This window comes from Schistocerca serialis, chromosome 4, assembly GCF_023864345.2.
Source record: "Schistocerca serialis cubense isolate TAMUIC-IGC-003099 chromosome 4, iqSchSeri2.2, whole genome shotgun sequence".
NCBI lineage: Eukaryota > Metazoa > Arthropoda > Insecta > Orthoptera > Acrididae > Schistocerca > Schistocerca serialis.
This window is the reverse complement of record NC_064641.1, coordinates 42,033,177-42,040,965: the sequence shown is the minus strand read 5'-3', so window position 1 is coordinate 42,040,965 and position 7,789 is coordinate 42,033,177.

Sequence of the window (7,789 nt, the reverse complement as noted above, 5' to 3'; positions counted from 1 at the left end):
GAGTCGTGGACTTCGAAAAATTATCCGCAACAAATTTTTTTTGCTTGGAACAGCAACGTTTATTGACGCACTCACTGAATTCTTGAGCGAGCACACGGATCAGTCTGTCGTTGAATTTACAGCATTATGCAAAGGTTAAAGAAACATTTTAATTACTGAACAGTACACACCTTGTGGTTAAAGACATTTCTTCATTTCGCCAGCTATAATCTTGTTTACACTTTAGCACATTTGTGGTGGGCTAACAGAACAGTAACAAGGAAATACGAGACGTTTATGTACGATCCCTATGGACCTACGAGGTCAACAGACTTTAATCGCTCACGCGAGTTTGAAACCCTTTTACACGAATTGACAGCTTTCACTATGTTCCCACGAGAGGACCGCTCCCATACGTATGTACACATTAGTCTGGAACACGCATCTCTGAGTAGGGAATGGCGGTAGAAGTTAGAGTTTTAGGTCCAGCTGACACCGAAACGGAGCATCTGCTCGGATTAGTTTGTATGTCCATTCTTTTGACAGGTGGTCTTAGAGACGACGGCCGTTCACTAGCGTGCGAAAATGAAACGCCTACAGCCGTCCTTATGATTTTATTTTGTAGCTACCAGGATTAGGGATGGATACACAAGGAAATCGGTCGTTTCGATTTTGTGAAATAATCCTGATCTTTGTCTCTAACCACTGAGGGAAGTCACAGCAAACCTAAACCTACAGCTCCCGACTGAGAATGGAGCCGGCAGTCTTCAAAATGTCGGAAATGTGTCGCACACTGAGCCACGTCGCTCGGTCGTCAGTTGATGTGTCCCTTCTTCTAGTTATTGTAATTAATATGTTATGTAAATCAATAGCTTCATCAATTCTGAGGAGGTTGTTGTATTCACTAAAGCAGAGTCGGCCACGGTCTGCAAAACTTTACCGGAGCACGAAGTGCTGCTCGCTTGTGGGCTGAGGCTCGGCCTGCCTCGGCACGGTATATCTCGGCTTTGTTTGGTCCTTCTTTATGCAGAGCGACATTAATTTTCATTTAGCAGTGCGATGCGACACTTTTCTCCAGAATTTCGCGCGGCCTGTTTTAGTCGGCACAAATTTCTTAAGTTCAGCAGAATCGTGGTGTATGCGGTGTTTATTCTTTACTGTTTGTTTGTGGTACAAAGGAAGTTCACAGGTCCAGTGACTGTCTGCGTAAAAAGAGGCAGTTTATCGGTCTATCGTCGCAGTCGTTTAAAAGTGAATGGGAATCACAGAGGAGATGGATGAGAACATGCAATGTCAAGTTTGTCGTCATACTCGAAGGAGCCGAAGAAACTGGTACACCTGCCTAATATCATTTAGGGCCTCCGTGGGCGCGCAGAAGTGCCGCAGTACGACGTGACATGCAGTCGACTAATGTCTGAAGTAGTGCTGGAGAGAACTAACACCATGAATCCTGCAGGGCTGTCCATAAATCCATAAGAGTACGAAGGGGTACAAGGCACCCCACATATGCTCAATAATGTTCATGTCTGGGGAGTCAGGTGGGCAGCGGAAGTGTTTAAACTCTTGAGAGTGTTCCTGGATCCACTCTGTAGCAATTCTGGACGTGTGTAGCGTCGCATTGTACTGCTAGCCCAAGTCCGTCGGAATGCACAAGGACATGAATGGATTCAGGTGATCTGACAGGATCCTTACGTGCGTGTCACATGTCAGAGTCGTATCTAGACGTATCAGGGGTCCCACGCCACCCCCACCTCACCCCACCCCCCCTACTCCATTACGTTCTCCACCAGCTTGAACATGCTGACATGCAGGGTCCCTGGATTCTTAAGGTTGTCTCCATACCCGTTCACGTCGATCCGCTCGATATAATTTGAAACGATACTCTTCCGACCAGGCAACATGTTTCCAGTCATCAACAGTCCAGTGTCGGTATTGACGGGTCTAGGCGAGGCGCAAAGTTTTGTGTCACGCAGTCATCAAGAGTACACGAGTAGGCCTTCAGCTCCGAAAGCACGTATCGATAATGTTTCGTTAAATGGTTCACACGCTTACACATGCTGATGGCCCAGCACTGAAATCTGTTACAGTTTGCGGAAGGGTTGCACTTATCTTACGCTGGACTATTCTCTTCAGTCGTCGTTGGTCCCGTTCTTGCAGGACCTTTTTCCGGTCGCAGTGATGTCGGAAATTGGATGTTTTACCGGATTTGTGATATTCACGGTACAATCCTGAAATGGTCGTACGGGAAAATCCCCACTTCATCGATCAAGCACCGAATATAGCACCACGTTAAAACTCACTTAAATCTTGATAACGTGCCATTGTAACAGCCGTAATCCATCTAACAACTGCGTCAGACAATTGTTGTCGTATATAGGCGTTGACGACCGCAGCACCGTATTCTGCCTGTTTACATACCTTTGTATTTGAATACGCATGTCTATACCAGTTTCATTGGCAATTCAGTGTACAATCGATATGTATTGCAAATTTACTATGAAATGACATTACGGCACCATGCAGAAAGAATTTCAAGATGTAGTTAACGATGAAATAGCTAAAAATTATAACGATCGACGTATGGTTCGTACGGGGATCATTGTTCTGTACATCAAGAAGCAGTTTGCGTTAAATATGCAGGCATGGAACACTTGATGGAAATGGTGGTGCGAATAGTAAATTTTATGAACTCGCAGACAATGTTACATCATCAGTTGCAACAGATTTCGGTGGAATTGAACGTTAGAGTATGGAAACATATACACTGATCAGTGAGCCGTGGTAAAATTTTCTGTTTTGAAGAGCGCGTCGCAGCGCGTAGTGTAAAGCAGTCGCCGTCCCATTCTGGTGACGGCGCAGCTGTAGCAATCGCAGCTTTGGTGTCTCCCTCTGGTGGGAAAGGAGAAAAGGTGCCTGTTCACGTGCATTGGGTGCTATGAGCTCGCTTGACGGCGAATCTGTCAGTTGGTCAGCCGGGTCAGTGTGGGGCAGTCAGTGTCTGTCTGTCGTCCGGAGTGCTAGTAAGTGTTAGGCCGCCAGTCGGCTTGAGTTTGTTCAGGCAACGGTCATTGGCGGTTGGATCGATCGGTTGGTCGGTCGCGCACTGGGACACAAGATGACTTGTCCGTCTTGAGTGTCGGCGCATGTGAGGTCGCCACGTCAGTCCAGTGGGCCGCGCCGTATAGCGAGGGGTAGTGGCTTCGCGGCCGATACGAGAGCAACAGGAGTCAACCCACGACATCGGTCTGGCCGGTGCGAGCTGCGACGCCGTGAGACGGGAGATCGGCGCACCTTCCTGCGTCCGTTGAAGCGGCTGGTAGCGGACGGTTCGGGAGAGCGTTTTGGGGGTGCTGCACCAGGTCTTCGCCAGAAATCGCAGTTTATTAGAATTTAAGTGACTGGAGATATGTTGTTTCATTTACTTGTTAAATTATACGTGTTTTCTTGGTCAGACTCTCGTCCCCAGCTTGCTCGTCTCTCTCCCATCCGTATTTGTTAGGCAGTTAGTGTCTGTCTGTCTGTCTGTCTGTCGGTATGCCGGTCTACCGTACGTTAATAGGTGCCTCTGTCATGTTTGTCAGATTCGGTGTTAACGAATTTATTGCTCAAGGTGTAAAGGCCGAATTCCTGAAATATGTTTTTATCTTGCATATCATCTTGAGAGGCGGTGTATGTGTAATGTAGAGCATGTTTGTACATTTTACGTAAGATTGCATTTCATGTGTTTTTATTTAAATGGTGATTTTAGTATATAAAGTTGCCAACCTTCCACCGTAAGACTTATCTTTTACAAAACAAGTTGCACTTTCGGTGGCAAGTAATTTTTTTAAATGTGAGTCGTTTGTACCATATCCATCCCTCTTACGGGGTGCATAGTTTATGTGTTTGTTAAAATTTTTAGTTTAAAGTAATCTGGTGTGTTGCAGATTTGCACCAGTGTAGTCTTTCAGAGGTTGTTGTGAGCGGTCGTGACTATGGCCGTGTTAAAAGGAAGTGGCAAGCATCTCAGCCCGAAAGCTCATACTGGCAAAAAAAAAAAAAAAAAAAAAAAAAAAAAAAAAAAAAAAAAAAAAAAAAAAAAAAACAAAAAACTTGATATTTACAGGGTGCTTCCTGATTATAATTTTTAAATCTTTTTTCTTTTTTTTTTAATAAAAGGGTTTTCAGCAATAAAATTTCCATTTGTTGAAAGAAATTGGTTTTCATCAGTTACCCACTGGTAACCACTTCCACGCTCACATAGTGTGAGTAAATGTGTTAATGTTCTTGATGAATCGCTAGTAAATAAAGTAAATTCTTTAAGAAAAGATTTTGAATGTAAAGCTACGGTTCAATCAGCTAGAACAATATTACCACATATGTAAGAGCCGGTATGTCCACCTCTGACACGGCTAACACCGGCGATACATCATGGAATGGAGGCAGTGAGGCGTTGGTGGGTCACTGGAGAGATTTGACACCACATCTGCACGAACAAGTCACCTAATTCCCGTAAGTTCCGGGGAGGAGGGTGATGAGCTCTGACGTCACGTCCAGTCCCATCTCAGATGTGTTCGATCAGTTTCAGATCTGGCGAGTTGGGGGCCAGCACATCAACTGGAACTCGTCACTGTGTTCCTCGAGCCACTCCATCACATTCCTGGCCTTGTGACATGGTGCATTATCTTGTTGGAAACATGATCGTCATGAAGGAGTGAACGTGTTCTGCAACGGGTGTATGATACTCCTTGGCTGTGATGGTGCCTTATACGAACTCCACTGGACCCATGGACGCTCACTTGAATGTTCCCCAGAGAATAATGGAGCCGCTATCAGCTTGTCTCTGTCCCGCAATGCGGGTGTCAAGGAGCTGTTCAACTGGGAGACGATACCCTCCCATCGGCATGGTGAAGAAGGTATCGAGATTCATCAGAGCAAGCAACGCTCTGACACTGCGCCAAGGTGCAGTGTCGATGGTCACGTGACCATTTCACTCGCAGTTACCTTTCTGAAGGAAAAGGGAAAACTACAACGAAAATCAGAAGATCCGGAATGGACTGCAAACCCGGCATTTTAAATAGCGTTGATGTCTTCAGTAAGACATTTCAAGGTGAGAAGCAACTTATTGTTGATTTATTGAACAAAAGCTTTCAAGAAAAAACACTTTTACTGCCTAGACCGCAATTTATGTATGTATTGAACTGGGGACGTAGAAACGACGCCTCTGCTGTAGCCCTCAGTGGTACACAACACCACAACAGGCTACAGTAGTCCACTCACCCCACCGCCTCCCCACACCGAAGCCAAGGTTATTGTGCGGTTCGGCCTCCAGTGGACCCTCCCGGGAACATTTCTTTCCAGACGAGTGTAACCCCAATGTTTGCGTGGTAGAGTAATGATGGTGTACACATACGTGGAGACAGTGCGCAGCAATAGCCGACATCGTGTAACTGGGGCGTAGTGAGGGGAACCAGCCCGCATTTGCCGAGGCAGATGGAAAACCGCCTTAAAAATCATCCACAGGCCGGCCGGCACACCGGACCTCGTCACTAATCCTCCGGGCGAATTCATGCCGGCGACCGGCACGCCTTCCCGCTCGGGAAGCTGTGCGTTAGATCGCACGGCTAGCCGGGCGGGCATAGACCGCAATTTAAGTTATACGTTTAAAACAAGATGAGTAGTTTCAGTTGCATTCAACAACCATCTTTAGATCATTCATATCGAAAAACGAGTTGGATGTGCACTGAAAAACATCGTCAGTAGCAACAGTCATTCAGTGACACACATCCTTAGTATATTCCAATAACATTAGGACAGTATGCTGTTAAAAACATCATCGAGAGCGAGCCAGGTTGTAAACCATACTCTTGCAAGATGCAGGCAATAAAGAAGGAAATTGGCCAGTTGCATAGGTAAAAATTACACAGTCTAACCAATAAAAGTTTTTTATATTAAAAATTTTTATTCAATAAATCACGTTAACACCGCTATCTCCGTCCTGACAATGTCAGGCTTCACTATTTCTAATTTCGTGGCAAAAGTGGATGTGTTAAAAAAATCGCGTTGTGGAAGTTGGCGGTAAGGAAAAAAGGAATTTCAAACGATCCATTATGGCGTTGAGAGAATTACAGGGATAGCTTTCTAAACGTAAGAGGGCACTGGCAGTCTTACATTTGTTTTTGAGCTGTTTTTGATACCGTGTGCCATTTCAGTTGAAGGCACGTCTGTGAATCTGCAGATGGAACTGCAGTGTAATTCCCGCATAAGAGAGAAATTCTTTTGCTTTGTAACTGTCCAGAAATTCTACGTTGCTTCCTTTGGGAAGAGTTTCCACATCGTTTGGATGTTTCGCATCATTTTGTCATTGTCATTACCTTCCACATTCTCTGGTCATTACAAGTGATTTTGTAAAACGTTTCAAGCACGAGTGTTCGAACTGTAATACTGCAAACTTCCGGGTGGCTAAAATTTAAGTGCAGCTAATCACAGAGGTCCACTGTGGGCTGTAATTAACGTATGGTATCAAAACTTGTTAGATATTCTGATGCGTTAATGCGGAACCCATTAACGCAGGAAAAAAATAGTTCCAATTTTGGCCACCAAATGCAAATCTGGCGCTATGAATGCAAGGAAGACTTACAGAAATGTTTCCATGTGTAATGGATTAGGAAGCGGACATGGGCATACAAGATCAAACAAATGAGAAAGGAACGATGTTGATTTTATTATTAACCGCCTCTTATACAATTTGTTCTGTATGAGCACCAGATGCATCGACGACATGTTGCATCCCTGAAACAACGTGATCTCACCAACGCCTTCCTGTGTTATGGCCTTCAGATCAGGCTGAGACTGAACGTGTCCGTTTGTAAACGAGTTCTGTTAGATATCCCCAGAGCCAAAAGTCACATGGATTGAGTTCAGGTGATCTTGCAGGCCTAGAATCTGGAAAACCCCTGAAGATCACGCTCGTGGAAGATTGCATTAAGCAGTTCGTTCACTGGACTAGCGAGATGAGGCATTGCCCCAACTTGAATGAAAACAGTTGTTTCCACACAGCTGGGCTCTTCCAGAGCAGGAAGCACACGCTGTACGAAACGTGCAGATATCACGCTGCATCTGACAGGTCCTCTGCGTGTATTCTCTTCGAGGAAGAATGACCGAGAATAAAGATGCTTGTGAATCCACGTCACACACATACGGCGAGTGCAATGGCTCTTCGTGCGCGGTTTAATAGTACCCCTAATTAAGCAGTTTTGTGCATTCACTGACCGTGTAGTGTAAAATGTGCCTCTTCACTCCATAGAATATTGCCTGGCCGCATGTCATCAACTTTTATCCATGCCAGAAACCTAAGAGCAAGTTAAGAAAGTTGTTGCAAAATCTTGAGGTTTCTACTTGTCCACCGCCTGGATCTCGCACGGGTACCAAAGTAGAAACAGACAGCAAAAAGTTTCCGTAGTATTGGCCAAGGCATGGACAATGCTCGTGACACTGTACGAGCATTACCACTGCTCGGGGCAAGTGCTTAATCTTCAGTTACAGCAACGGCAACCTCGTCAATAATATCTACCGGCGTAGGACGCCTTCCTCTTCCAGTTGACACACCACGCTCATCTGTGCTTTTGAATTTCTTTATCATTGTCTTTAAACCATTAAGCGACATCGGGCCTCTCCTCACATCTTTCAGTCGGCGATACTCCCTCAATGCAGCACTGTAACTGCTGCCGATCACATAAAACAGTTTCGCCAACGGCGTAAGGTCTCCCTTCTCTATAGCCACACTGTTCACTCACTTCATGCCGTATGAAATGACAGCATGGATGTCATA